The sequence below is a fragment of the Lutra lutra genome, chromosome 7, assembly GCF_902655055.1.
Source record: "Lutra lutra chromosome 7, mLutLut1.2, whole genome shotgun sequence".
Taxonomy (NCBI): domain Eukaryota; kingdom Metazoa; phylum Chordata; class Mammalia; order Carnivora; family Mustelidae; genus Lutra; species Lutra lutra.
The window spans coordinates 66574330-66598145 of NC_062284.1; the positions used below are offsets into that span (position 1 = coordinate 66574330).

The 23816-nt window shown below is 37.9% G+C and overlaps 1 protein-coding gene and 1 pseudogene across 16 annotated transcripts in view; one reads left to right on the forward strand and one right to left on the reverse strand.

Moving 5' to 3' along the window:
* SEMA6D (semaphorin 6D) overlaps positions 1-23816 on the forward strand; it is a 597430-nt gene that overhangs the window by 364574 nt on the left and 209040 nt on the right. The gene's annotated exons all lie outside the window — the stretch shown is intronic.
* On the reverse strand, positions 12270-12350 carry LOC125105727 (uncharacterized; annotated as a pseudogene).

Below are 23816 nucleotides of genomic sequence, written 5' to 3' on the forward strand. Positions count from 1 at the left end.
AATAACATCAAATTTGTGATGAGCAGTATGCAAGGATGCTGTGTGTAAGTAGAGATGTAGACCCTTCCCTCAGCAGCTTTCGGTCTTTTGCTTATGACAAACATTCATATGCAACATAGTAAAGAAGATTGCAAATAAGAAATATTCAAGTGTTTGGTTCTGAAAGAGCTATTAGTCAGACTCCTGGAGATGGGCAGAAAGTTGTCCAGAAAGATATTTGAGCTCCATTACAGTTAAATCAACAAGATAATTTGACTCCTATAACTTCTTAAAGTGTTTCTGTAAAGACCAGGTGAACATAAACAATTACCCAAAGAATTTGAGTTGAAAGAATCCTAATGGTAAATAAAGACATTTCATGGCCAGAATCATCCAGATTCTGTTATTCTGAGCCTCCAAAAAATTACTTGATCTCTACTTGGTTTTGTGTGGACTTGGCCAAAACTGATGTGTCTAACAGCAATTTCCATGGAGCTGAGTAAAATGGTTCCAGAGACATGGAGAGAAAAGGTATAGAGGGAAGAAAGAACTATGAATGAATCCTCTTTGCAATTTTGGCTTTTCTTCAGAGATGGCCATGGTCTTTCCCTTTGCAAAATAGCATTCAAAAAATGAATCTTATATCTGCAGATGATCTGGGGGAGTAGGCCAGCTGTGCTTTTCATATATGCACCTAACTTATTTCAAGGGTGTTTTTGTTTTATTTTTACAGCTGCAAAGTGTTAGCGATCCGAAAAGAGCTGCCAAGAGTACAATCAGACGAATTAGCTTAAGGCTGGTTTTCATGGTATATTCAGAGCTGTTCTAAATCAGTTCCCTGTGCAGTTGCTGAATACCCTGAGTGATCAGAGCTGTTTCCCAAACAGAGTTGGAATGGTTATTTCCCCATTTGCAGCTGCTTATTTGATTTTTAAAAAGACCCTTCGAAACATTTTTGCATTCCCTTAAAAAACTGTTATATATGCATATATACAGAGTTAGGTTGCTGTTATAACAAGAAAAAGGAAGACGATGACTGTCAATGAAATCCTCATGAAAACCAATCACAGAACTTAACTGCAGGTGCACCTCAGTTTATGGGTATAATAATCAGCCAATCATAAATTCCTATCATGAATTCTATTTTCTTCTGATTTCCACCTGTAGTATTCCAGAAACATTTCTTTCCAAAGCAAAATAACCCAATGATCTGACAAGAATATTTTTGTTGAGGAACTGATGAGACAAAAAGCCAGTCCTGTGGTACATGAATCAGATAAAGCTTGGATAACTTATATGGCTTCTTGAACTGCCAACAAGAAACCGCCACCCTAGAAACTCCTTTCTGCTATAGCTACTCTCCCTTTCAGCTGACCATAGAAACGCATCTAACTCCTGATTCTACCTGTGTAGTTCTTGGAGAGTGAAGGCACTTTGTTGGCCTGGTGATTTACCAGAATTGGTTGATCCTGTGTGTAATCTCTAGTAATGACACCATTCAATGTGATCTATTTTGGCTTAATATCTTATCCAGCTAGAGGTTCTGCCATTCCTGCTTTTCCTTCTTATCCATTCTGAAAAATTAGAATACTACTTGCTTAAAGAAGTGCTATTCTCTTTTTTCTAAGTTGTCTGGGAGGTTGTCGTCATTGTTGTTTTTAGTCAATTTTTTTCTGCTGATTATAGGCAATACTACATATTGCAAATCTCTAGAATGTCACAGAAGCACTAATGTGACTCTGGGAAAAACATGACCAATCAGTCAGAAGTTCTTTTCAGCAATGATTCCTTGTGTCTGTTCAGCTTAGCAATGGGGCTTCAAAGAGGAGCCACAGCCCAGCTTCCCTGACTTCAGGTTGACTTAGGTGCTCTGTCACATGTTTCCACAAGGCCTATAATTCACACTACTAGTGTAGACACCTGTTGCATTTGTTCTACTGTGAGCACCCTGAGGGCAGGGGCAGTGCAGTAGGTATTGTCTATCTAGCACTATCTCGCATTTCTGCATCACCAATGCTTTAGCAGTATCTGTATTATAGATGTTTAATAAAAGGGTTCTTGAATGAATTAATGACTCCATGACTAAGGAGGAAACTTCAGACGAATCCTGGAATAGGAATTAAAGGGCCTAAATTTGAGTCTAACCTTGCTGTGTCACTCTGGACAACTTAGTAAGTCAAATCTGTTTTTTCAGCTAAAGAGCTTGGACTAAATGATCTCTAGGGTTTTCTTCTAATTCTGGAATTCTATGACTGTTAAGGGGTTTTTTCAGTCTGATGATTCTATGATGGGATGTTAACCTACTGAAACATTTTGGGAGAGTCTGGGTGGGGTAGTCAGTCTTGGTTTTGCCTCAGGTCATGATCTATCTAATGGGTCTTGGGACTGAGCCCAGGGTAGGGCCTTGTGCTCAGCCAGGAATCTGCTTGAGTTTCTCTCTCCCTCTCCTTCTCCTCTCCCCTCCTCACTCTCTCTCTGAAATAAATACATCTTTAAAAATGAAATGAAATGAAATGAAATGAAATAAAATAAAATTGCTTCTGCATACTTCCACAATGCTAAATTGGGTTGGGGTAGCTTTCTTCCAAACAAGTAAAAATAAAGCTAAAATGATGTATGTGAGAGATCAGAAAATGAGGAATTTGCCAGACCAAAGGAAGAAGTGAGTTACCTAAATATAGAAACTATAGTTAGTTGACAGACTTGTCTTACAGTATTCAGAAGTCTACCATTGATCAGAAGCATCCCTTTTCATCTCTACTATAGTAAGTAAAGAAATTACTTTGTTAATTTTAACCACGGGACCATCCAAACTAAACAATGTAGGCTCAAAGGTATATATTTAAATTAAATTAGAACATTTTAATGCCTGCCAAATGAATGTAACTAGATATTTTATAAAAATTTATTTTTGTGAAATTAATTGTAATTAACCTCACCTGTGGTAGATCAGGCACCCAAAAGCATGAAGCATTTAGCCTATCTTCGGAGCATCCTAATCCCAAAATACCACTTGGAAGTTTGCTCTGAGTTTTAATCACACCATCATTATAAATGCTTTGGGTCAAAATCTTGAAAACTCTTCTTAGAATATAAATAAGTATCCTTGTTGCTTTATTCAACAATAGCTATTGAATGCTTATGGGGTCAAAATTGAGTACTATTTGTCAGGCACTGTGCTGGAAAGTTTGGACTCAAAAGTAAGTTAAAATAATATCATGGCGCTTCTCTTATGGAGCTTATATTTGACAATATTGAAGTATTAGTACATCAGACCACCATAGTCCATTGTCCCTAAGGTCAAATAATTCAGATTAGTACTTGTCATCCAAGAAGTCCTGGGAAAATGGGACTCAGAGTGGCTAAACTCTAATGGAGAAAGGAACCGCAAAGACTTCTAGAATATGAAGGACATTGAAACCCAGAACAGGGCAGGATGCATCCATTTGTGACTCTGACATAGACAACAACTTTAGGAAAGCCAGAGAGAGAAACACATGGGCAAGAGGGTTTTTTGTTTGTTTGTTTGGACAGACTTTAATACAGCTATAGCCTAAAGCAAGTATTTTTATCTTAAGAATTTATCTAAAGCTGCCATATTGGGAAATTACTGTGTATGAATTGGTTTCTTAGCAAGATGGCATGGGGTAGAGGAAGGGAATGTGGACTTTTACTTGTACAAGTGGGTCAGTAAACCAACAAATCTATAGCTCAGTGCTTTCCAGGAAAGTGTAGACATATATAAAAGGGTTGAGATTTTTGTCTCTAGAATAAATAATGCTTTAGGGACTCTGAAGGGACCCAGGGTGACACTTCAATCTTCTTTGATTGAAAATTGATTAACACTTTGGGGGAAAATGTGTAACCAATTGAATTACAAATTAAGGTAAATTAAAATAAGTTGCTAAGTTATTCATCACTGGGTGAATACAGTGGACACGTATAGATTTGTACTCTATCTACTGATACCTATTCTGGATTGCATGATCAATAGCAAAGGTTGTTGGTGGTCTGTCATAAAAGACATATTCCTTAGGCTATAATACCTAATCAGATTAGAGTTTGCCTCATGCAAACAAACAGTAGCAAGACATCACACGTTCTTGATGTTAATAGCTATTAGCTCAGAATATCAAAGTGTAGTCCCAATTTGTCAGTTTCTCAATTGAATTATATAGTCTTGTTTTACTTTGCATGTCCATGAATAGGCTATTCTAAATCTGGCTTCTAAGATTTAAGTAAATGTGATCAATTTTTAATGTATAGTCATAATATTCCTTTTATATTTTATGAAAGAACTAAGAGATGAAAAAATATGTATCTTCTGCCATTTGGAGGACAGAAGGAATGAAAGGAGGTCTCGAATCAACACTTGAGGGCATCCTATCTTGTTCCAGTGCAAATGTTGTTTTCTGGTCTTAGTTTGTGACACCACCTTTTCCTAGTACTTCTCCCTCATTTTCTTCTTCACCTCCCAGTGTGGCAACAGTGCTGAGTCACATAAAAGGTCCCTTCCAGATAGAAGCAGCAAGCCAAAAGCTGCACCCAACTCAAGACGGAAAAGCGTAGAAGCATGGAGATCAGTACTGCCTGAAGCTATCATCTCCAACATGTGCACCATATTTACTACATGTATATAGGGCAGGGAGTGGGGGAGGTTAAGGGAGTTTTCAGAGTTGTTATGAACTGGCATAGGAAGTTTTCATTTAAGGAAACTTAAAACCAAAAACCATGTAAATGAAAAGAGGGAAGATAATGAGGAAAGACAAAGAGAAATTTGGAGTATCACTGAAACCAAGTGGGAAAAAGATAGGTATCAAACATATTCCATTTTATGGTTTGGGAAACTGAGGCTTGGTAAATTATTTAACTTCCCTAAGGCGATAGAAAGTAGTATGGAGTTGGGATTCTAATTTAAATTTGCCTGACTCCAAAGTTGAGCTTCTTTTCACTGCACTCTCTTGACTTCTGAACTAATGAAACCTAGCCAATAAAACCATACTGGATAGCTATAGCTACATATCTGTAAGCATATTACATCTGTAAATATTTTGAAATAGGATGCCCTCTCAGTACATAACATGGTTTCAGATCACAATCAAACCTTGGCTTAAAAGTTCCAAAGTGGATGACCTAGAAAATAATGCCACAAAACCCACAGGAACTTCCCTCCCATCCCTACTACTCTTTGCATTTAGGACACATGACCAGCACCCTGTGGCCATGGAGGAGAAACCTATTGTGGAGGGGCATACACATTTGGAATGATCTCAGTGGATATGACTGATCATACTGGATCATTCACACTAGGATTTCCCTCAACATCAACCATATGCTGCAGCTCCCAGTCAGATGACCAAGGGGCATCTGTGCCCCTAGGACACAGTTGTATCCTCTGTACAAAGCTAATTGGTATCCAGTCTCTGACCTTGGCCCCTTCAGTCCCTGTTCCAACCCAGTTCTGTTTAGTACTTATGCATCAAGAGCCAGACATTCTAGCTGACAGAAATAGCCTGTTCCCAGCTTAGCCTGCTCTGGGGAGGGTCAATGGGGGGATCATTGCTTATAAAAATACACACAAAGAAATACCTCTGACTTTATGTGCACTTGTGAAATGATACTATTTTTACATCTAACTCAGACTATACATATATAAATACGAGTTGGAAAGGTTATTATTATTTCTGGGGAATCCTGATTACATCAGGACAAGATAAGATCCCTTAAAAACAGGAGGAAAATGATGAAAATACTCTACCCATCTCAAAATCCACCCGCTTATAAACTCTCATACCACAGAAACCTCTTATGTTTCTCCAGAAACATTAGCAACAACACCATTACCACTAATCACAGGAAAATTGTGGGTCTAAATTATTATTCACTGCTTACTTCTATATAGCCCAAACCTTGAGAAAGACCTTCCTGCAGAACAAAATGCCTTGCTTTCCATCTAAACTGCTAATTTCTATGGAACAGTATTTTTGCTTTTGTTTTTGTTTTACACATCAAATATTCCAGCACTGTTCCTGTTTCTGTGCTATATTGGTTTTTGACTATTTTTTTTTTAACTTCCAACATTTGGTAAGTCCCAATAAAATGGAAGAAAATGTGTTCATCCATCTTTGTTCTTCTTTAATAGAGATTTGTTTCAATCATGTTGTTATCTGCACTTGAAAATAGCTGGCTCATAGAATCTTAGTTTGAAGCTCAAAAATGTGCAAAGAGCATAAAGGAAATCTTTAAAAAAAAAATCCATCCACGTTGGCCTAAGGCCTCTAAAACCCTTATAAAAATGTATGTCTGAAACATTATTAACATCCATCTCCTACCTACAAGAAAGCAATCAAAATGAAGTCAGTTTTAGCTCACTGTGGCTCTTACACACATTAACCATATAAAGCAGAAAAGAAGACTCCCATTTCTCAACTACATTTGTGCTGAGTTTAGTCCAGAAACAGGAAGATTCTGGAATTTCCCTCATCTGGGGTGAAAACTTGTTTTCCCCCAAATTACATAACTGCTGACACATTCTTCCCTTTGATTCAGTTTTAATCCTTGTGTCCTTTTATTTGCCCCAAGCTCTTTGAGGAAAATTACGTGCTTAAGATAAAACAATGTGTTCTGCCTACCATAGTTGATGGGAACTGGTTGAAATGAAGAGCTTTTCAAACTTTCCTAATTTAGTAGTTGGGAATCCCCAGTGATGGGCTAAGCGGTAAAAAGATCAAATGGTTGGAAACACAGAAGTGGGTCCGCTTAGTGTCTGAATCCAACAACACTTCCAAAGCAGGCTTTAGTGGGTTGTGTGGAGAGGCAGCTGCTGTTCAGCTGAGGGGACTGCTGGTTGCGACATGTTTTTATTATCTTAAAATCCTCACACCTGCCAGAAACACCTCCCTTTGGAACAAGTTCAGCTCTTTCTTGGCCCTCTCTCTTCTGGAAGCAAACATAGAAATGGGGAAGTATACAAAGTGTAGGCAAGGGAATTTGCACATGTTCAAAAATATGGAGAGAGCCATTCCCCTCTCAGCAAAGCTTTCACAGAACTCTCCAGAGTCATCCCAGTTGCCATTTGGACATTCTTCAAAGCAGTACGAATGCTCTCAGGACAACACAATTGTGCTTCCAAAACATGGTTGACAGAATAAAAGAATCCCTTTCAATATGATGATTGGGATGTGTATACATATCTCACCTACACATATGTATACATGCATTTGTATATAAAGATTATACACATACATGTGTAATTTTGTCTAAATCTAAAATAGCATGAGCTTATTGTAAACATTTAGAAAAATATAGGAAAGTATGAGCCTATACAATTATAATGGAGTTCCTTAGGAGAACTTTTGTCTGTTACTATCATTATTATTATTAATTATAATGTCATCATTGTCATCAATATCATTAATAGCACCAACCATGGAGCATGAAGCATGGCATTCATGCTTTCCAAGTCACCTTATGAGTCATGAAGACATGCTGCTGAAAATCATTACAGTTTGATCTGAATCAATTCACCCAACCCTCAGGGCTGAAAATATACATATTCACTTAGTTAAGTGTATCAGAGGGAATTCCCCAGCCCCTATGGTGCCAGCCATATACTTTTTTCCCACAGCAGCTAGCAAAGAAAACATGTGACCGGATGGCTTGCATTCAGCTCTGGAGCAGGGATAGAGGGCCTGGCTTCCCTGCTAGTGGAAACCTAGGAAGTCTTTGGCAGCAGTGTACATGAAAAAAAGATTCCCAACCTTCTGGCAGCATTGTCTTGATACCCTTGAGAGACTTTTTCTTTCCCCAGAACAGTCTGCTTATTTCTCATGAAACTCCTACCAGGGCATGAGGCCACCCTGTAGTGAGTGTATGGTGATGTCAGAGTCTCTGTGACTACAGGCTTCTTCTATGTCATGGAGCTATTATGGGGGGAGATCGCTTAATCCCATCTTATAGGAAATGGAAGAAAGTTTCAAAATATGATTTTTTAAAAATCAGGGATGTCAAAAGTTTTTCACTGTGCGTTTTCTACATGAAAGGAAATAAATTCATTGATGTGCTACCAAATAGCATAACTATATCCAACATCCATTTCAGAGTTATTGAAACAAAAATGATGTTATGAACACTTACAGTACTAATCTATATAACCCTTCCTCTCCCCCACCCTGGATCTTTTAACTTTAAGAAAATTAAGGAAGTTCCTGTAGTGTAAAATGTGGGTCTTTCATTACTATAGACCTGTGCACATGTCACTCACCCGTGAGAGTCTACTCCTTTTATTAAAGTCCCAATACTTGCCTAAAGTTGCACAGGAGATGTGACAGAGGTCATTGAAGTCTGGATCTCCCACTTAGTGTTCTCTCCTTTCATCCTTAAAGTGCTCCCTGGGCAATCTAAGTTCTCATTAAGGAGAGAGAAGAGAGGTGTTGCTGCCCATGTGCTGGCCTGTTTGAGAGAATATAGAACATGTTGTTATGGTACTTTATAACCTTTCAGGAGATTTTACTTTTATATCGTCAGAAGCTAAAAATGAAAGTGAGCACAAATGATTGAAAAAATAAATTTTTGAGCTAGGGTTTCTTTCCTTCCAAACTTCCAAGTTTGAAGTTTTGATCTGGTAGGAGAATGGCCAGTCATCTTTTCTGGGGCCATTTTTTTTTTTTTTTTTAAATATTGGTAGTGTAAAGTAAAACAAAACTCAGATACTCCTCTACCACTGCAGGTGAAGCAGGAGAGGCAAAAGAGAATCATACTCAGATATATGTTCTTCCTCCCTTCTTTCCATTAAGTGACAAATAGCTCAATACTGTCTGCTCCTGGTTGCAGTTAATTGTGTATGCAGGTCTTTACAGAAGCGGCACCTTTTAAATAGAATACAAAATGTGTTTCTAATGTGAGAACCGAACTTTGGCAAAAGAATCTGGGAGTGTGCTCTTGAGAACCTCTGTGATTGAATTCATCTCCACTGATGGGCTGGTCCAGCAGCTTAGCCCCGCCCACCCATCCAGGTGGGCCCAGTTCTAAGCTACAATGGCCAGGTGAGTATCCTACTCAGCAGAGGTAGAGAGCAGATCCTTTTCCAAGCACATACGCGAGATTTATTACAGAGGAACGTGGTGCTTAAATTATTTCAGTCTCCTGCAGCTGGGAACATGAGGCCCTATAAGCTCCGAAAAGCTGACCCTTGTCATTGTTGCCTCAAGCAGAAATTTTCCCAAATGGGGGCAAAATTCTATGTGCAAGAAAATATAAAAGTAAATATGACATTATCATTTTCAAAAGTGCACATTTTCTCTAATAGACATACATTATCCCTAATATTGTAATAAAAATTAGACTAGAACCATCATATATGAAAGGTTAAAGCTGTAACTTTTTATGGGAGCTACAACTATTCAAGATATCAATAAACTTTGCTCCTTACACCTCCAGTTATATGGAGGTTTTCACCTTTTGATTGCATTGATTCAAACTTATTTCTATCTTGGGCTCTTGAGTGACCCATGTGTAATGAGTTACTGGCTCTGGTCCAGTCCCTCGTGATTAGAGGACTACAACTCATGATCTGTGTTGGTGGGAGCATAGCGAGCTCATCCATTGCTTGGCCAGCCAGGAGCATGTTTATCTCCTGTACTATTTTGCAGTCTAGGGGCCTGCTCCATGCACAGCTCTGTGGGCAGCCCTTTGTGTACATGACTGGAAACACTTTGAGGTTGGGGGGAGGGACAGATTGAATATACACATATTCTCATGGTGACATTCAGAAGTAGGTAGACTATGGCCAAAGGCCAGGTGAACCAACAGTGATACAAAAAGACGGTGCCCTGCCATGAATGAAAGAGAGCACAGCCTTGGCAGGATCTAGAGTTTTGGATTGAGGCAGTTAAGTGGTAGAAAGAAGAGATGAGAATAAAGTGAGAGAGCCTGGAGACTGAACGCCACGTACTACACTTCATTTTCCTTTGTGTCTCTATACTTCCAATACACGAGGGCAAATATCTGACTGGTTCCCCCCACTACCAGTCTGACATCTGGGGATGTGTACATGTGAGTCCCTGTACCTGCATTTGAATATCTGATAGTAACACCCATGAAAGCTGCAGGAGCAAAAGGCCTTCCACCAAGGCCAAAGATTAGGAGACATAGTTCAATGGTTTAGAATTATGTATATTATCACTGAAGTCATATAAATAAATATGTTGCTATGAAATTGAAATACACAGAGGTATAGATGAACTTCTCTACTGCTAGAGGTCATGTCAATTGATAAAATACTTCGAAAAGTAATTTGACCTTAGGTATCAAGGCCTACCAAAGTAAAAGTGCATACACTTTAACCTGGTAATTCCCCTTGTGGGACTCTAGCCCAAGGAAATAGAATAAAAGAAAGAGAAAGAAAGACAGCATAAAAATGTTCATTGCAGCACTATGTACGATAGTGAAACACTGGAAACCATTGAAGTACCCAACAATAGAAGAACAGAAAAAGAATTAGGTGTAGTATTAGATGTAGTCATTCAAAAGAGTATTCTGCAGCTTGTTAAAATGATGGTCATGGAAACTAAAAACGCTAAAATTGCACAATAGGAAGTACTGAGGAAGAACACCAAATTGTACAAACACTATAGTTGCAATTCTGTAAAAATGTAAATGTACGTGAGCAGAGACAAAAATGGTAATGAGAAGCCATAAAATAACTATGTAGAAAATATGGTAGTAGGTTATTTCTTTGTTTTTTTTTTAATGACTTATGGCTTCCAATGTACTTTTTAACAACAACAAGAAGAAAAAATGTGAGCTTATGCTTACCACCCCAAAAAAATGGCCAAAAAATGATAAGAACCACACGAATGTGTGCATGGATGTATTTTGGATTTCTTAGGGGAGGATGGCATTTTAAAATCTTAAATTTCAAATTGCAGTTGTTTAGAAAATAAAGATTTTAAGCATGAGAACTACGACAGGGAGATATTTTATGAGCACTCCATTCAAGCAAAATTACAAGGGGGAGATAGGTTTGATTTTACTTTATAGTGGCAACCTGTTTCAATTTTATGCCCTTAGTCATAGCACTAATCTTTCAAAAGTTGCAGGTGAAATTACTTAAAATTTGTCACACTTCAAATGACAGTTTTGGAGCTCTAAAGAACATAAATATTTTTACTTTATCACGTAATTGCCTCTAACTACCAGTTAATTTAACTATATGACTGTAAAATTGTTTTCTAAAGTGATGATGTCCCAGTGGGGTTGCATAGAACACCTTTTGCCCACACCCACGCCTCTCACCCTTTTCCTTTTAGCTGGCATATTATAGCCCTGCTAATAGCTCACATTCCCTGCCTGAGAAAGATATTTTAAAGCTGCTAATGTGTTGTACCAGCAAATATTGGACTTGAAAGAGAGAACATCACAGGGGTAAAAAAGATTTTAAATCATGATTAGAAATGAAGTTGAAGTTGTTGTGTTTGGGGTACAAACCAGCCTTCATTCAAGGCTGTGGGAGGTCAAAGCATTTTCTTCTATATTATTCCTGTCTTAAGAAGGGCATCAGTATTGTTTGATAAGAAGGCAAAAGAATGGGAAAATGTTTGGAAATGAATAAATTGTATCTGAGGAGCTTTCCCAAGTTCTATTTTTAAAAAATGGGTTAAATATAAAGATGTATATGTTATCAGAGAAATATAAGTTGCAAGTGAAAACCATCGCAGGGACCACGTCTTGGTACACCGTGCTCCTAGCAATCCATTTTTAGGAAGAAGAGCTACAAATGAGTGTGACCCAAAGGGAAAGACGAGGGTAAAACAAGATATAGAACAGCAGAGGGAGGGGAACAAACTTCTCTTTAGCCACATACTATGCGCCTCTCTGACCACCCCTTGAGGTAGCTATAAATGTCACATGTATTGATGAGAAAGCTGATAAAAATGAAGGTTGAATTGCTTGCCTGAGGTGGCTGCTGAGGATGGAGACAGGATTTGAACTCAGACCCTCCAGCTCAAACGCCCATATTCATAATCAGTATGCTGTCCAGCTTCACTACTTAGCCATGAGTAAATGGTGGAAGACTGCACACATTCAACCTGGAAAAAGCAGGAACAAGGTGTGAATGCAAGTTATATGAAAATGCGTCAGGGGCACCCGGGTGGCTCAGTGGGTTAAAGCCTCTGTCTTCGGCTCAGGTCGTGATCTCAGGGTCCTGGAATCGAGCCCCGAATCGGGCTCTCTGCTCAGCGGGGAGCCTGCTTCCCCTTCTCTCTCTCTGCCTGCCTCTCTGCCTACTTGTGATTTGTCTGTCAAATAAATAGCAATAATCGTGCCTCGGATAAACCTCATTGGCTACGATACTGCCACTGCGCAAAGCTTCTGTCTGTCAAATAAATAAATAAAATCTTTAAAAAAAAAAAAAAAGAAAAGAATGCATCATACATAGGGTCAGTCGGTGTAACACTACAGAATTCATGGTTGGCACTTTGGGAACGGAGAGGCAATTTGGGGACAAGAGAGTGTAGCAATGGGAGAAAACAAACTTTGCCACAGGGTAGGTAGATCTCGCTAGGGTTGGTCCTGGTCCTTCCTAGACAGGAAATACGTGTTGCCTTCAGGATTCGGTTTTCTTTTAATGGCCAAGGAAGCAGCTTTATGGTTTCACTCCTCTGTCATCCTACTGCTCATTTTCAGCAAGACAGGTGGCTGCAGAGCCAAACACAAAGTGACACGCAGGTAATGAACGGTGGCCTTAGACGAAGGGTGCACACACCCTGAGGTCCTCCGTTGAACATCGCTGCTGTAGGTGACATCTTTGATGGTCTCAGGTGAAGGGTTTGTTTTGGTAGTGTAGCTTCTGCGTATTTTCTCTACTAAGCCCTCAGTAGGGAAGTGCTGAAGCAAGAACGTCTGTGTTCTCAGGGGGATTATGGTGATCCTAGGATAGAACCATGCTCAGCAGGGCTCAAGCCAGGATAAATGATTCATAATTATATGTGAAAACAAGATTTGAGCTGCACGTTATTTTTGCTCTGATTGAAAATAGCTTTGCAACTTATAGAAAGGTGGTGTTTTCTGGACAAGAACGGAGGCTTCTGTGCAGGCCTGTTTTTAGTACTAAGTCCGTAATATATGTTCAGAGAATGGATGCATCCTGCTTTTGCAATAAGGAGAGGTAGACGGGAGCCATTTCCCAAGGAGGACATTGAACTGATTTGAATGCGTGGGATGCTGGTTCAGGTAGTCTAAAAGGTAGGTAAGTTTTGTTTACAGGACCCTGATTTACCCCCAGCTCCCTCTGTGATCCCCTCGCCCAGTCTGCCATCGTTTCCTCTTCTCATAACTGCTCTCCAGCTAACCTCTAAACTTCCAAACCCTAAAGAATCTGTTTTTCAAGGCAAATTGAAGAATTAACTCAACCTAACATGTTAGTGGCACATAACATTTTAAAACACCACCCTTTTTTTGTGTTTGAATAACTTTCATTGCTTTCACCTGAAAGAGTAAATTATTTATGTGAACTAAGTAATCACTCCTGACAAAAGTAAAATATTAGACCCTTTGGCTAATGCAGGGTAGGGACAGAGTGGGGTATATGTAGTTCAAGGGTTCTCAAAAAGGACTGGTGATCAGAATCACCTGGAAGTCTTCTTAAAACACAGGTTTATAAACCCACCTCCTAGAGTTTCTGATTCAGAAAGACGGAAGGGCTGGTGTGTCTGCATTTCTACCCATTTCTACCCAGAGTTGCTACTCAGGAACAGTATTTTGAAAGCCACTAGTTTAGACCTTACAGGGCCTTTGAGCATTATCAAACCATATGCTGTAATCGTAACAACAACAATTGGGGTTGAATTCTGTTAAGGAACTCAGAATACAGATGTTTTCAGGGTAGTCAGTGTAAATTATTTAGAAATGATCTACAGAACCATACCTATTAGGCCCTCAAGCCCCCAGACAACAGAAAATCTTCTAGTGGAATACCTGGTAGGATGCCCTGGGTCCCTTGGCATCCACATGTGGAGCCAACCCTCATCAGCACTTCTCTCCATTAATGCAGTTAGTTGGGGGTTGACTATACTTTGTGACAAGGATAAAGATCTCACTAGAAGCCAGAACTCCGGCAGAAATAGAAATGCCACGTTCCCCCCCACCCATCAACCCTCAGTTTGTTTTGTGAATTAAGAGTCACTTATGGGGAGGGGGTTGGGAGAGGGGGGTGGGGTTATGGATATTGGGGAGGGTATGTGCTATGGTGAGTGCTGTGAAGTGTGTAAACCTGGCGATTCGCAGACCTGTACCCCTGGGGATAAAAATATATGTTTATAAAGCTGTAAAAAAAAAAAAAAAAAGAAAAAAGAAAGGATGAATACCCAAGTTTTGTAGCAACATGGACGGGACTGGAAGAGATGATGCTGAGTGAAATAAGTCAAGCAGAGAGAGTCAATTATCATATGGTTTCACTTATTTGTGGAGCATAACAATAGCATGGAGGACAAGGGGAGATGGAGAGGAGAAGGGAGTTGAGGGAAATTGGAAGGGGAGGTGAACCATGAGAGACTATGGACTCTGAAAAACGATCTGAGAATTTTGAAGGGGTGGGGGGTGGGAGGTTGGGGGCACCAGGTGGTGGGTATGGTAGAGGGCACGGATTGCATGGAGCACTGGGTGTGGTGCAAAAATAATGAATAGTGTTATGCTGAAAAAATAAAAAATTAAAAAAAAAAAAAGAAATGCCACGTTTATGCTTCCTGATGGTGTTGGCCCATACCTTCCATGTTTTACTTTTAATTGGTATTCACAGTTATACTTTTAAAAATTATTTATTGCGTAAACAACACTGTCATGGCTCTAATAGGAATCAACATGGAAGAAGAAAATCATCCCACAATTCCACCTCACCAACAAATCATTGCTTCCATTTTATATTTCCTTCCAATTATTTTCGATACTCATAATTTTTCTTCTGGTAATCATAGCACAGATAAGATCTCATTCTCTGCTTTTTCCACTTAACATTATAACCATATGTGATGAATAGACAAAGATCATCATATGAAATAGACTAGGAAATGAATTTTTGCAAGAATACGTTCTTATGAAAAATGTCCAATTTGTATGTATTGCTCAACTGTTATGTGTCAGGCACTATGCCTGGCATTGTGTACATAATACAGTAGTAAAAGGTTTCTTGGCTTTCCTCATATTTTTGTTGGTACTGTCTATACACCACGCTATAGAAGTGTATACCATAGATGGCTCCCCAAAGATATTTTGGGCATACAGTTTGAGAATAATTATATACATATATGCAAAGTTCCTTTTACCTGTTATGGAGCCTCTTCCCAAAAAGAAAGCCCTAGAGGACTATAACAGGGCAAAGGCTGCATGCTTTCTTTCCCTAAGGTTAGGACAAAGAAGATGGAAAATGATAACCGAAAGTGATGTCTTTTGGATGCACAAAGTCAAAATCAAGGATGAAAATCAGAAATCATAGTGTCAGTGCAGACTGGTGGGTGTTTAAAACCTGTCTTTACCCCTTACTGGCTATATGACCCTGAGCAAGGCAGTTAATTTCTCTGATTCTTATGCCCTTCATCTCTAAAACGCATGTAATAATGTTTAACTGAAAAGATTTGTTGTAATTAAATGATATGGTGTAAGACATCTAATAGAGAGCCTGACATACAATATATTCTCAGTTAATGAAAGCAGTTACCGCTAGTTATAATATTCTCATGTGCTGTAGGGGAGGAGTCAGTGTGGTACAGAGGGGCAGAAGGGCTAGAGGGAGAGGGACATAGGGAAAATCCTACCGTAGATTATTATAAGATGTAAACATGGTTGTTTTAAAAGAACCAGAAGGAAGTGTCTCTCTGTAGGGATGCCTGTCACACTACCTTTCCTAAAGTACCCTCGCCCCATTAAAATGAAAGCAGAAATTTGACAGCTACCTAACTTAATTGAAGAACCTATGACTATGGTTTTACTGTTTCTCTAATTTGAGATTAACATGCTCTTAAATATCAGTAACCAAGCAAACACAGTGTTCTGCTGTTCAGTCTGAACCAGATATATATATATATATATATAAGCTTTTTGCTTGAAGTTGATGTCTTGAGCGCTGCCTTCATTAAGTACAGCTAGAATATGGCTTGCATTAGCTTGTTAATGCTCGGCCACCTGCCAAGTGCAGTGAAATCAGCCCAAATTCCAATCTTTATAATAGATGAACTGAGGACTTACTATTGCCCTCATCAAGCAGAACTGATATTGTCATTAAAGTTTAGTAGCTGTATACTTCACAGAGAATGGGTTCTATTTGCTCTCTGTTTTGGTTAGGGAAATCACATCAGGTTTACATTTTCTTGTTAGTTTTGAATTTACTTCCTTGTTAAGGGCCAGTCAATACATTGGGGTCTATTAACATCTTCCCATCAATGGGAAAGCCTTGGTTGTTCGACCTGGTAATGCTGCTGTTAGAATAGGCCCATTAATTTGTTACCCTACAGTGAATGCAAGACCAGCTCTACTGTTGGTGGTGAAAAGATTTGAATATAAATTCACTGACATAAAGAGAAGCACTAAATGAAACTTGGAATTGTGATGAAGCCAATATTTGCTTGTAACATGTGCAAATCCACAGTTTTATTCCACATCCCTGAGGGAAGACTGGATAAAAACATGTGAAACAACCTCATCAGCCATTCAGAGACCTCAGCTACTAATTCGCTGGATCAAGTCATTTTACTTAACTAGACTCCAGTGATCCTATCTGAAAAGGAACTATTCTAGATCATCTGAAAGTTCTTTCCAGTGCTGACCTCCTCTGACTTTACAAAATACACTTTCTACATTCAACCACTATATTCTATGAGCTGAGTATAATTTATAAAGCCAAGATTGAGCTTCACCCATTATTCATTTATTTAGTATACAAGTACCAAGTTAATTGTATACCAGGATATTCTACGGGTAAAGTTACAGAGATAAATCCTTGCCTGAAACGGATGCTCATAGCTAAGAGAAAAGGGCATACACATAAAGCTGTGAGGCAGACAGAGTGACAAACACCACAGGAAAAGTACAGGATACACTGCCTGGAAGGAGGGAATTGGGAAGGTCTTCATGAAGGAGGTATTTTATCTAGACTTTGAAAAGTTGGGTGACTTAGGCATACGGAGACTTGCACTGTGTGAAGAAGAGTGTAACACATCTTTTTATGATTCCAACTTTTCTAAAAGTATATGACATGATCACCAGTTAGACAACCATTCACTTGATCATATTCAGTTCAACTTACCAACTCTAAATTATATCTAGGATTTCAGTAAAATCTATGAGACATGTAAAATAATAGCTTTGTTTCTACCTTTAATAAATATGATCTCCCTAGAGAGATAAGAAAGAATAGTGCCTAAAAGAATAGTTAGGAAAAGAATATATGATAGACTCTGTGTAATTTCCAAAAAATAATGGCAAAAATAAGAACCAAAGAGTTCAAAGAGAAGGGAAATTGGAGGAGGTTGAAGTAATTAAGAATGACTTTATGAAGGAGGATGATCTTGAGCAGAGTCTTAGAGCAGCAGTTGGTATGAAAAGGGGAGGCAATACATTCCAGAGAGTGCTAATTGATGGAAAAAACTCAAGAGCATTTGAAAATCTTGTTATTTTCTAGAGATGAAGTAAGTAATTGGAAATGAAGTTTCTATCCATTTTGTTTGGCTCCGCTGTCTCCAGAATCAGTCTATCTCCCAAGCTGCTAAGACCAAAAGTATTGGAGAAAATATCATTGAAAGGACACAGCAAAGAGTCAATGCACAATACTGAGGAAATCAAAGACAACACTGATAAAAACAACCTCCTGAAATGAGAAATTCCTTCCATACATGACAGAATAGGGAACTCTTTCCCTAAAAAGCAACTATAATGCTGAACAAAAACATCAGATACAACCATTCAGGGTTCTGGAAATCAACCAAAGGCATACAAAATATTTAGAAGCATTTATTCTTGAAAAATACTGAATTTCAGCTAAGAACAATATAAACCTGTGTGGTGTTGTTGGTTGCTCCTTCCATCTCTCCCTCACTGTTAGGTACTGTTAGGTCATGATACTTTCTAGTAGCATTGCTACTCATGCTATAGAATGTTTACCTATATTGAAGCATTGATAGTTAAAATGATCAGCTTAGGGGGCACCTGGGTGGCTCAGCGGGTTAAAGCCTCTGCCTTCGGCTCAGGTCATGATCCTAGTGTCCTGGGATTGAGTCCTGCATTGGGCTCTCTACTCAGGAGGGAGCCTGCTTCCCTTCCTATCTCTCTTCCTGCCTCTCTGCCTGCTTGTGATCTCTGTCTGTCAAATAAATAAATAAATAATCTTAAAAAAAAAAAAAAAAAGATCAGCTTAGTAGCAAGGTAATAGGGATTCCACTATGGACTCTCAGAGGCTCTACTATCCTGAGGTTGCAGTCCTGCCTGGGCCAAGCTATGCACTAGATTGTCCTAAAAGTGCAGATGTGCAGGAAAGACTGGTACATGCTCATGCCATTCGAACATTCCTGATTGGTGGAGCATGCACACATTCTCAGAAGAAAAATAAGAGAGCCTGAAAGGAAGCAAAAGCCAGGATCACCTTGGGAATAGTATGGAATGTAAATGTGCTCTCCAGCCTACACCCACATCCATTATCAGAGAGTGAAACCCTCACTGGCTCAAGGTGATTGAGTGTAACTGCTGACCTCTCTTTGCCTGAACACTACGTGATTCAGAGAAAAGGATAATACCTAGGAAGTTGTCCTAAAAATGAAAACAAAACAAATGAAAACACTGAATAGGGACATCAGTGGCCATAATTCACAGTGGAGATAGAGTTCACAGATTTAGTCCATACAAATACTAAACTAATAAAATAACAGAAAAATAACAGGAGAAAAGTTGAAGTCAATATTTGGAATTACTACAATGGATTATATAAAATGTATTTAACAAAAATTCCAAAATATTTAAAGAACCAAGGAAGATTGACCACTACTTGGGGTGGGGGACAGGGGAGACAGTCAATGAAAACTGATTATCCCCAGATGTTAGATTTAACAGAAAAAGTCTTCAAAAAAGCTTTTATTAATAAGCTCAACAAATTAAAGGATTCTTTGTCTAAACAACAAAAGAAAAACATGATGACAATGAATAGAGAATCTCAATGAAAATATAAAAATTATAAAAAGGGACAAAAAGGGAATTCTAGAGTCAAAAATTGTAATATCTGAAATAGAAAATTTCACTAGAGGCCTCAAGAGCAGATTTGAGATGGAAGAAGGAAAAAAAAATGTGAACTTGAAGATAAATCAATAGAGATTACTCAGTCTAAAGAACAGAGAAAAATATTGAAGTAAAATGAACAGAGCCTCAGAGACCTATAGAACAGCATCAAGCATACCATCATACATGTAATTTATTTTCCAGAGGAGAGGAGAGAGCCAAAGGGGCATTGTTACAGATTGAATTGTGTCTTCCAAAAGGTCTATGAAGTCCTAACTCCCACTACCTGTGAGGTAACCTTATTTGGAACTAGGGAGTTGGAAGATGAAGTTAACAAGATGAGATCATTAGGGTGGGCCTTAATGCATTATAACTGGTATTCTTATAAAAAGGGGAAATTTGGACACAGAATGACTTGCGCCACAGAAATATGGTGACAGGTGACAGGGAGGTAAGGAAAACCTGATGCTACCAGAAAATAGGGAAGAGTCATGGAACAATTTCTTCCATATCCTTAAGAAGGAACCCACTCTGCCCACACTTTGACTTTAGACTTCTAGCATCCAGAACTGAGAAACAATACATTTCTGTTGTTTAAGCCTCCCTGTTGTGGCATATTGTTACAGGAGCCCAGGAAACTAATACAGAACAGAAAAAAATATTTGAAGAAATGATTGACAATTTCCCAAATTTAATAAAAACATTAATCTGCAAGTTTAAACAGATCAGTGAACCTCATTTACCAAAATCCAAGTGATCAACATCTAGACATATTATAGACTGTATATAGAGTTGAAGGAAAAGAGAAAAACATGAAAGCAGCCAGAGCAGAATGACTCATCACATACAGGGGAATGATTAACAACTGATTTATCATCAGAGACAATTGAGTCCAGAAGTCAGTGGAATGACACCTAAAACTGAAAGAAAAAAAGAAAAAATCTTGTCAACCACACGTTCTGTCTCTAGGAAAACAATTCTTCAAAAATGAAGGTGAGGGGCGCCTGGGTGGCTCAGTGGGTTAAAGCCTCTGCTTTCGGCTCAGGTCCTGGGATCGAGCCCCACATCTGGCTCTCTGCTCAGCAGGAGGCCTGCTTCTCTTCCTCTCTCTCTCTCTCTGCCTACTTGTGATCTCTGTCTGTCAAATAAATGAATAAAATCTTTAAAAAAAATGAAGGTGAAATAAAGACATTTCTAGATAAACAAAGACTAAAAGAATTTGTTGCTAAAAGATGTGCCTTACAATAAATATGAAGGTAAGTCATAGAGGCTGAAAGGAAATGATAGCAGAGAATAACAAAATTGGAAGGATTGCAATCCCTTTTACAATCCCAACAGCCTCTTTTTTTTTTTTTTCCTATAATAAATCTGGAAGGCTTTTTAAATAGAAATTAATAAACTTATTCTAAAATTCAAAGGATCTAAATTCTAAAATTCAAAAAGAATGCCTAACATGTTTCAAAAAAAGCAAAGTTAGAGGACTGATACTACCTTATTTGAAGGTATATAATAAAGCTACAATTATCAACATACTGTAATATTGGCATAAAAGTAGACAACTCAATCAATGAGACAAAGTAGAGAGTCCAGAAATATACCCACACACACACGAACAACTGATTTTAAGAGTACAAAGATAATTCAAAAGAAAAGCTATAGTCTTTTTAACAATCCATACTTAAATAATTTGCTATCCATTTGCAAGAAAAAATTAAATTTAGATCCTTATATCACACCTTTCTAAAAATCTAACTCAAAATGCATCATAGATCTAAATAGAAGAAGTCAAACTACAAAACTTCCAGAAGAAAACAGAAATTTTACATGACCTTAGTTTAATCAATGTTTTATTAGATTCAATATTAAAAGCAAGATCCATTAAAAAAGATAAATCGTATTCATTAAAATTAATAACTTTTGTGTTTCAAGACACCTAAAGAAAATAAAAAGGCAAGCCAAGGACTGGGAAAAAATATTTGCAAATTATACATTTGATAAGATTGTATAGGCGTATAAGAGAAGACACAAATATGCCCAAAAAGCAAATGAGAGGATGTTCAATATCATTAATCATTCAGAAAATGAAAATTTAAATCACAATGAGATACAAACTAGAAAGACTATAAAAAAAGGATAGACAATGCCAAGTGTTGGAAAAGATGTGGAGAAACAGAAATCTCGGTGCTTTGCAGGCAATAATGTAAAATGGTACAACCACTTTACAAACAAATTTGGCAGTTTCTTAAAAGCTTAAATATAAAGTTTCCATAAACCAAGAAATCTTAATAGATTTAGTAATCTAAGAGAAATTAAAACATATGCCCAAATAGGAACTTGATAATATTCACAGTATTACTTCTAATAGCCAAAAACAGGGAACTCTACAAATGTCCATCAGCTGGTGAATATAGAATCACAATGTGGTATATCCATGTAATGAAATAGGGTTCAAAAGCAAAATAATGAACTGCTGATACTTGCTATAACATGAGAGAACCTCAAAAACTTTGAGCAACAGATGCAGTTGTGAAAGACTACACAATGTATGATCTTATTTATTTCATCTTTTCAGAAAGGTGAAATGTATAGATAGCAGATCGGTCATTCCTTTGGTGAGAGGTAGGAGTAGAAACTGACTATAAATGGGCTGAAAAAAATATCACTAGGTGATAGAAATGTTCTAAAACTGAATTGTGATGATGGTTGTACCATTTTATAAGTTTATCAAAAATCAATGAATCACTTGCAAGTTCTTGAAGACCATTAACAATTGAAGTAAAAAAATGAAAGAATTAAGGAAATAAATAAGGGTTACATAATGGAGATTATATAAAAGAAATTAAAAGTGAAGATTACATAAATATGGATTATAAATATAGACATTAAAATATACATATAGACATATAGCTTCTTTTCTAATCAGTAATCTAAGAAAACAAAATGCCAAGTGGCCTTGATTTATCATGTTCTTCCCATCTGAAACACATTCCTCCCTATCTCCATTGATCTCCTGTGCTATCCCTTTTTCCCTAAGCATCTCCAAAGCCCTTCTTGAATTTTCTGGTCAGATGACCATATTTTAGCTCTCACAGCACTTTATTTATTGCTTTCTACTGACCTTATTCATTCTTCACTTTGTATTAAAATTAAGTCTTTGTGTGCCTTATCTCTTTTTCTCTCTTCCTCTTAAGGACGTTATGAGAGCATTAAATAAGTTTTACTTATTTTGATATTCCCGATAAGTTCTAGCACCATAATGGTATGTAGAATGCTTAACCAACATTTATGGAATTAATAAAAGTATCATATTTGCACAGGTTATTTGCCATCATAAATATCTACACAGTGTGCACCCTCCCCAGTGATGACTCTTTGCCCAATGTCCTGTGGCAGTAGGTAAGGAACTTCCCTCTTCCTTCACCCTCCCTGACAAAGAAAAGAGTTGTGAGTATAAGTCCATGGTGAACATCTCCTTTGTCATATCCTCTTTGAGAGGTTTTGACCACCATCTTGATTATGAACTCAGAGAAGCCAGACCCTACCTCTATGCATCTCTCAACCATCTCCTTTGTGCTCATCTATAAGGCTTGGCATTCATTTGTTCATAGGTCTTTAGTTTGTGTACCATGTACATAATCCTGTGCAAGCCCTCCCAGACTATATTAAAAGTACAAAGCACAAATATCAGCCTGCCTGTGTCCGTATAAGATTGCCTTCCATCTCTTTGAGAAAAGAACTACCCTCCTTGGAGGCAGGAATGAGAAGAGAGTGTGGTATTGATGGCTCTGGTTTCCAGTCCCACTTCTGGCATGGAATGTGGGAACTTAGGCAATTACTCAAACTCTAAGCCTGTATCTCTTCGTTTGTGATATGATAATAATACAGGATATTAATGTAGATCCCCAATCCCTTATCTGCAGTTCAAATTCCAGAAATCTCTCAAAACAGAGCTTTTTAAAATAATCCATTTGATGTCAAAATCTGGCCTGATCTGAACTTGGTTGGCTTACAAAACCTTACTTGAACTGATATGAGGCTATTTATAATCTTTGTTTAATCCCACTTAATGAGAATATTCATATTTTGGCTGAATAAATACAAATGCATTTGATTACAGGATGTTATCCCAGATGCAACTGGAAATATTTTGTAATTTATGATACATGTATTGCCTTTGTAAAATCTGAACAATTCTGAATCTGGGAGCCATCTAACTATAAGGATTTTGGATAACTTATGTGGGGCCTATTCCTACTTTATAGATTTTGGTGGGGGGGGATTTAATGAGACAACAAATGTGTAGTGTATTATGTATTGCACTCTTCTTTTCCTTTTTCCCTACTTCCATCATTATAAAATTCCAGAAGAGTACCAATGGAAATGCAAAATGGATTTTATCCAGGGAAAAGCAGGATGTGACCAAAAGTTGTCTTCTTTATACCTCTACTTCGCTTTGAGAACTTCTCTCCCTTCACTTTCAGTGTTTCTCTCTTGGCTATCAACCCTGTCACTACCCATATTTTTTTCTTAGTTTTCAACTGGGTTATGAAGTGTAAATATTTTTAAAATATCTCAAAGCCCCA